General features: G+C 39.6%; 1 pseudogene across 1 annotated transcript in view; it reads left to right on the top strand.

The window, feature by feature from the left end:
* Positions 1–1,033: 1,033 nt before the first annotated feature.
* LOC149224940 (putative E3 ubiquitin-protein ligase RING1b) overlaps positions 1,034–8,098 on the top strand; it is an 8,893-nt pseudogene continuing 1,828 nt past the window's right edge. Inside the window, exon 1 of the transcript XR_016249713.1 lies at positions 1,034–1,099. The product of XR_016249713.1 is annotated as a putative E3 ubiquitin-protein ligase RING1b (transcript). The remainder of the gene's footprint in view (positions 1,100–8,098) is intronic.

Consider the following 8,098-nt stretch of genomic DNA (forward strand, 5'->3'; position numbering starts at 1 on the left):
AAGAAATAGGGAGCTAGAAATCAAATATTCAATAAGACTTTTTTGGATATATTTCACACACACCCATATTATGAATTTCATGTACATACCATAGCCTCATCTCAAGGCTCATACAATCCTCTACCTCTCCAAAACCTTAGATGGGGAAAACCAAGAAGAACTCTAGCCAACACCAAGAAGCTCCAACAAGCATCACACTAGTGTGTTCTCTAAGGTAATACTGTTGGAAATACTGAGAGGGGGGGTGAATCAGTATTTCTTTTTTTGTTGTTCTTGTTGTTACCAAAAGCACATATATATATAGATATGAAACACAGAAATAGATAGTTGGAATTAATGTTTTTATTAACACAAAACAGTGCAATGAAATAAATACAATATAAGTATATATCTGGTTGTGATTAGTTGCCAAGCTCCAACTTGGACTTCAATGAGGCTCCAACCTCCAGAGCACCAACTCTGTTTTGCAATGGTTCTGCACTTAGGAGCACCAACCCCCAAGGATTTCAATCTTGTTTAGTTCTGAGGCTCCAACCTCTTGGGCTCCAACCCAACCCTGGTATAAATTGTTATGCTGCTGATCTTTGTATTCTACTGCTTCTAACTCTGGTTATTCACAACAACAACACCCATTGTTCTTTGTTTTTTCTTTTTTATTCATTCCCCATGCCTTTGTCCATTCGTTTCTGCTTACACCACCTCTTTGGCTTCCTCCTCGGTCGTTGTGGCTTCCTTTGCGTTATGAAAGTTCACCGACTCTTCTGGGGACACATAGATTCATTAGAGAGATCCAAATAATCCACGGACAACACATCTTCCCAATTAATTGTAGCAGCGCTCCTTTTGACAATGATTGCAGGCATACACAGAGTTTTTCAGTTTAATGGAGGTGTTATGCCCCAATCGCAATCTCCATCGCCATGATGCACCCCATTTAACTAACGTTCAGCCTCCTGAATCATCGGAGTAGTTATCATAGGCCTTTCGGCCTAAAAACCCCGCGCAGGCCAAAAAACTCGATTACACAGGAAACATGGGTGAAACAGTCGAAAAGACTAAAGGGCGAACTTCAGGATATATTACACCCACATCTATTTCTGTATCGGGTCCGTGCTTAAATCGCAATCAGCGATTCGTGACTCCCGGAGGTCCTTTATATGTTGAGACCATGGCATCGTCGATGGCCGACGACCGATCCTCCATTGGACGCGATATTATATTAATTCAATTGTGATATTGCATCGGGTCCGCATATATATATATATATATATATATATATATATATATATATATATATATATATATATCGCTATCAATGATCGCAAAGAAAGGGTTCGCTTAACACTGTATTACCTTTGCTCCGAAATGCTAATGCGATATGATATTATGTACCAGACCCGATATGACTCACCACTCCCGTGTATAAAGTTACAAGTCCGCAATCCACCTCCAATAGTGTATTTTCCCTAGAGCTAAGTTTTCCGCCTCCAATAGTATAAAGGCATTTATACGTGATTTTTTGGCCTCTGATAGTGTATTTGCCATGTATTTTGCCGGAAGTCTGCGTCGATAGTGTATTTTCCATATTGCATAGTTTTGTCCGTCGATAGTGTTAAAGCATGCATACATGGGTTTTGTAGGCCCGATAATGTAAAATATATATATATATATATATATATATATATATATATATATATATATATATATGAGTTTGGCTTCCGATAACTCTATCTGTTGTTAAATGCATGCATATAAGCTCTTTGATGGCTATGTTTTCTCTATGTGCTCCTCTTCTTTGGCATATATATATGACATATACATACGATGGTTTTGTTTGCTCTGTGTGCTCCATATACATATGTGGCTCCTCTTGGCTCCGATATGCCTCCTTGCTCTGATTGCTTCCTCCTATGGCTCTGACTGCTCTATGCTCTGTTAGCTCCTGTGGTGGCTCTGTCTGCTCCTCTTGGCTCCTCCGATAGCTCTGTCTGCTCCTCTTGGCTCCTCCGATAGCTCTGTGTGCTCCTCGAATATTGCCATAATGACAATCTATGTCCAACAAATACATCTATTCTCACCCCTAAACAAGTGCAATCTAGTGTTTAATCATAAAACATTAGCTCCAATGTATCCAAGGGATGAAATCATAACCCTAGTATTCAAAATGCTCCAAAATCTCCCCAAAACCTTGGTGCTTCCCAGACAAGAGAGTACTTAAAGAGAGAGAAAGAGAGAGAAGTGCACTATTGTCCTCAAATCTCTTGTGACAATATAATGATCAACAATGAGAATGATAAGAGGATTCTCTCATTCCTATATATATATATATATATATATATGAGAGGTAAGGGAGGCCAACAAGATATATATGGTTTTATTCCATTATTAACAATATAAAATTCTTAAGTAATCTCACACATGTGGGAGCACTTCAGAGTGCACGCGTCAAGTTCCTTTCAATGTTACAATATATATTTATACATGCCAAAGCATCCAATACCATGGACCGAAAACCATCATGTCCAAAACCATGTGCGAAAACCATGCACAAAACCATAGGTAGGTCGTCCAACCTAATATAGGGTCCAAACAAAATTTCCCCGGGGCGCTGCCCCGGACCCTGTAGAGGGGGGCTACCCACCCCCCTTAGACCCCCTGTGACCCCCCCATTGTGCAATCGGCACAACGAAAGGGGGGCTCCACCCCCCCTCTAACCCTCCGGTTAACTAGGTAGGTTAGTCGTGGAAAGAATATAACACAATCCAAAATTCTCCCACTTGTTGTTTTGTTTCCACAAGGGAGCTTAGTCATTTATCCATCCCTGCAACGCCCATTGTTTCTCTACACCAAGAGAACTTCTTAGAGCTAACAAATTTTGTCAATGCATCTGCAGTATTCTTCAAAGTGTCCACCTTTACCAGCAACACCTTTTTGTCTTCTATCATATCCCTCACAAAATGATACTGAACATCAATGTGCTTTGTCTTTGAATGGTAAGCATGGTTCTTTGCCCTGAAAATTGCACTTTGGCTATCACAATCTATCCTTATAGCTCCTTATATTAACCCCATACTTGAACACAATCTCTGCAACCAAATTGCTTCCTTGCTTGCATGAGTGGCTGCCATGTATTCTGCCTCTATAGTTGATAGTGCAACTACAGATTGTTTCTTACTCATCCAACTGAATACACCTCCAAATAGGTTAAACACATACACAATTATAGATCTTCTCTGATATAGATCTCTAGCCCAGTCTGCATCAACAAAGCCACGAACATCCAAAACTCTGTCCAATCCTGGACTTCCTTGGTAGCACAAACCATAATCACTAGTGCCACGCAAATACCTGAAAATCCGCTTCACTACTGTCCAATGCTCCTTCCCTGGTTTTGACATAAACCTGCTCAATACTCCAACTACATGTGCAATGTCTGGTCTAGTCCAGACCATCGCATACATCAGACTACTGACTGCACTTGCATATGGAACACTGGACATGCCCTCTTCCTCTTCTTGTGTCTTAGGACACTGTTCAGTAGATAGCTTTACACCTACAGGAATAGGAACCTTCACTGGTTTACAAACCTGCATATTAAACCTTTGCAATATTGTCTCGACATACTTCCTCTGGTTTAACCAGATCTTCCTCTTTGCCTGATCTCTTTTAATTTCCATGCCCAAAATATAGTTTGCAGCACCAAGACCTTTCATGTCGAATTTGGAGGACAATTAGGTCTTCAAATCCTGGATAATTTCTTTGTCATTTCCAACCAGCAACATATCATCCACATATAAGACCAGATATATAACACGGTCACCAATTAATTTAAAATACACACAGTGATCTGCTTTGCTTCCAGTGAAGCCAAGTCCCCATATAAGTGTATCAAATTTCTGATACCACATCCTTGGTGATTGTTTTAACCCATACAAAGACTTCTTTAACTTGCATACCAGTTCTTTCTTACCCTTCACCGCAAAGCCTTCAAGTTGCTTCATGTAGATCTCCTCTTCTAGATCACCGTGAAGAAATGTTGTCTTCACATCCATCTGTTCTACCTCAAAATCAAAAGCAGCAACAACAGATAAAAGTAATCTAATAGAAGCTACCTTGGCAACAAGGAGAAAAAATATCACCAAAATCAATTCCTCGCACCTGGGAATAACCTTTTTCTACCAACTGAGCTTTATATTTCTCCACCTTTCCTTCTGCATTTGTCTTCTTCTTGAACACCCATTTGCTGCCAATGGGTTTCCTTCCAGCCGGCAACTCCACTAGATCCCAAACCTCATTTTTGTGCAAAGATGTCATTTCATCAACCAAGGCCTCTTTCCAAGTTTTCCATCCTTTGAGTCTACTACTTCCTTCACAGTTCTGAGACCATCATCAGTAATAGATAAAGCAAAATTTGACCAGAAAGTAGATGCACTATACCTTTCTGGCTGTCTTCTTTCTCGAACTGATCTTCTCACAACTGAAGTTTGTGGATCTTCATCTTCTGATTCCTCTTCTGTTGTAGAGTCTGATTCTTCCTCCTTTAGCTCAAACTCTATCTTCTCAGGTTCCTTTGATGGGACTTCATGTTTAATAACATTTCTTACCTCTCTAAACACCACATCTCAGATGTACACAACCTTCTTTGTTACTGGATTCCAAAGCTTATAACCCTTTAAACCATCCTTATACTCAATAAAGATGCACTTTTCAGAATTACTATCCAACTTTGTTCCTTTCTCCTTTGGAACGTGTGCATATGTATCACATCCAAATACCCTCATATGTGAAAGAGAGGGTTTCTTACCAGTCCATACCTCTTGTGAAGCCTTATCCTCCAACGTTGATGAAGGTGATCCGTTGACCAAGTAACATGTTATCTCCACCACCTCTGCCTAGAATTCCTATCCTAATCCAGCACCACTGAGCATGCTTCTTTCCCTTTCCATCAACGTCTTGTTCATTCTTTCTGCAACTCCATTTTGCTCAGGTGTGTATGGAGTAGTTTTTTGTCATGCTATACCACACTTCTTACAGAATTCTTCAAATTCCTTGCTACAAAACTCTCCACCGTTATCTATCCTCAGCACCTTTATCTTCTTCTCTGTCTGGTTTTCCACTAGAGCCTTGAATTCTTTAAACCTGTCAAAGACCTCAGATTTATTCTTGAGGAAATGTATCCATATATTCCTTGAGAAGTCATCTATAAATGATACATAGTACATAGACTTACCCAGTGATGGAACCTTCACAGGTCCAAGCACATCATTGTGCACAAGCTCTAATATATGTTTCGCCCTCTTACCACCAGAGGGGAAACTCACCCGATTCTGCTTCCCATATACACAATTTTCAAAAAAATCAAAATCCAGAGAGCTATTAGTCATACCTTCTACCATACCTTTACCATGAAGTATTCGAAGGCCCTTCTCTCCAATATGTCCAAGCCTTTGATGCCATAGCATGGTATTTTCTCCAGAGACCACTAGATTTTCTACTCCAATTTCAGGAACCACAGAACTGTTGCACCCATCAATAACAGTGCTACCTTGCAGTTTGTACAAAGTTCCAATCCGAACTCCCCACATCAATGCTAGTGCTCCCTGAACCATCTTGCACGTATCTCTCTCGAGCACTGTTTTTACACCTGCATCATCCAACTTGCTTACAGAAATCAAATTTCTGGCTAATGCAGGAATATGCAGAATACCCGGAATTGTTCTAATCTTTCCACCTTGCAACTTCAACTTTACTTTTCCACGACCAACAATTCTAGCCTTCCTATCATCCCCTAAGAATACATCACCACCATTGTATTTCTCATACTCGCAGAACCGCTTTCTATGGGGAGTGAAGTGAAAGGATGCACCTGAGTCAATCAACCATGCCTCGTGATCTACGTGTATTTGAAGTAGCCAAGTATACATCCCCACCTTCCTCTGAGGTGGTTTTTGCCTCTATAGAAGGATCATCATCAGATCCCTTTCCTTTCTCGGGAGCTTTAGACTTACAGTGCCTTTTATAATGCCCTTCCTTTCTGCATTTCTAGCACACCACCTTTATAAGATTTCCTGGAGATTTAGATCTCCCTCTAGATTTAGATCTCCCACTCGCTGACTTATTTTTGTTTATGTTTTGGGACCGTCCTCATACAGACAAGGCATCACCATGTTGGCTCTCCATGTTTTTTCGTCTCATTTCCTCCGTCAGCAAGGATGAGACTATTTCATCAAACTGCAAGGCAATTGCATTGCTACCTATTGCAATAACCAGACTACCCACGAATTTGGTAGAGAAAACAACAAGCTGATGCACTTATCTTCATCTGAAATTTTAATATCAACAGATAATAACTAACTTACCATAGTATTAAATGCATTCAAATGGTCTATCACCGAGTCTCCATCTTTCATCCTTAGGTTATACAGCTTTTTTCGTAGAAACAATTTATTCACCAAATACTTAGATTGGTACAAAGTCCCTAACTTGTCCCACTAAGCCTTCGCCATAGCTTCCCCTAATACATTCAACAATACTGAATCTGAGACACACAATCGTATCGTGCTCTTTGCCTTCTGATCCAACTTCTTCTATTCTTCATCAAACACTCCGTTGGTTTAGTACCTGGATCTACCGCGATCCACTAATCTTTATCCACCAACAGATCCTCCATCTTGAGTTTCCATAACTCAAAACTCTGACCATTAAATTTATCGATCTCTATCTTTCCACTGCTCGCCATCTTCTTTCACCACCAGAATCAATCCAGCAGATCTCCCACTAAACAGGGTCTACCACAGGCCCGAGCGAAACCCCTCAGTAACAAAGGTGTCCCCTTGAAGCCAAAATAGCTCTGATACCAAATGTAGTTTTTAACCCCCTACAGAAATTACCTGCATACGAATTCTAAGAACAAAAAATAAACAATGCGAGAGCATAACACATATACACAGAGATTTTCCTCTGGATCCCAAAACCAGGACTACCAGCTTGATTTTTCATTATGTTCCTTTCAATGTTACAATACATATTTATACATGTTGAACCATCCAATACCATGGACCGAAAACCATCGTGTCTAAACCATGTGCGAAAACTATGCAGAATACCAAAGGTAGGTCCGCCCAACCTAATATAGGGTCCAAAAAAAAAATTCCCTAGGGCGCTGCCCCAGACCCCGTAGAGGGGGCTATCCGCCCCCCTCAAACCCCCTGTGGCCCCCCCGCTGCGCAATCGGCACAACCCCAGTTAACTAGGCGGGCTAGTCATGGAAAGAATATAACACAACCCAACAATATTCGTATTCATGCCATTTGATAAAGGAGGTATTCTAACCTTACTTCCATAAGTTTGAAATTTATTAGTTGTATTAACATAATCTTATACAATCAATCTAAGATCAATGTCCAATCACATCAATATTAAAAAAGAAGATGAGTAGAACACTGCATTCATAAAGAATGATGACTTGTATGAATAGTTGGTCATATTATTTGCGTTGACTAACACTTCTAGCAAATTCATATTCATGGCATTTAATAAATAAGGTATTCTAGCCATACTTCCATAAGTTTGAGATTTTTTCTCTAGATCATGCTCTTAATTTAATCACACTTCAAAAATCATTTAGATCTTTTTATTACTTGAGAAATGAAGAACTCTAACCATACTCTTACCAAAGTTCGTAATTCTTTATTTAGATCATATTCTCAATTTTAGTCACCCTTGTGGAATCGTTTAAAGATTTTTATAATAGTTTTTTATATCACAAGGGAGGGTGTTTTTATATATTTATGAAATAAGTCTTATTTACGAAGAGTTTATGATGATTTTATATGACAAGACAGAGTGCTCCTATGTGAATTTAGGGAAAGGTGACTTGTTTTAAGAAGAGTTACAGTTTCATAGTGTGAGTTCAAATCATCTACAATATTCATCATTGTTTGTTGACGTTTTGAATCCCAAAAAAGATCCATCGTTAGGATAAAAGGTTGAAGGATAGAGATGTAGATTGTCCAATTAAATTCTCATGAGATGCATGACCAAAGGTTGAAGGACAGAGATGTAGATTGACCAATTAAATTCTCATGAGATGCATGAT

This window comes from Pinus tabuliformis, chromosome Q, assembly GCF_031772625.1.
Source record: "Pinus tabuliformis cultivar Carrire ecotype Pingquan chromosome Q, CPIR1, whole genome shotgun sequence".
Lineage (NCBI taxonomy): Eukaryota > Viridiplantae > Streptophyta > Pinopsida > Pinales > Pinaceae > Pinus > Pinus tabuliformis.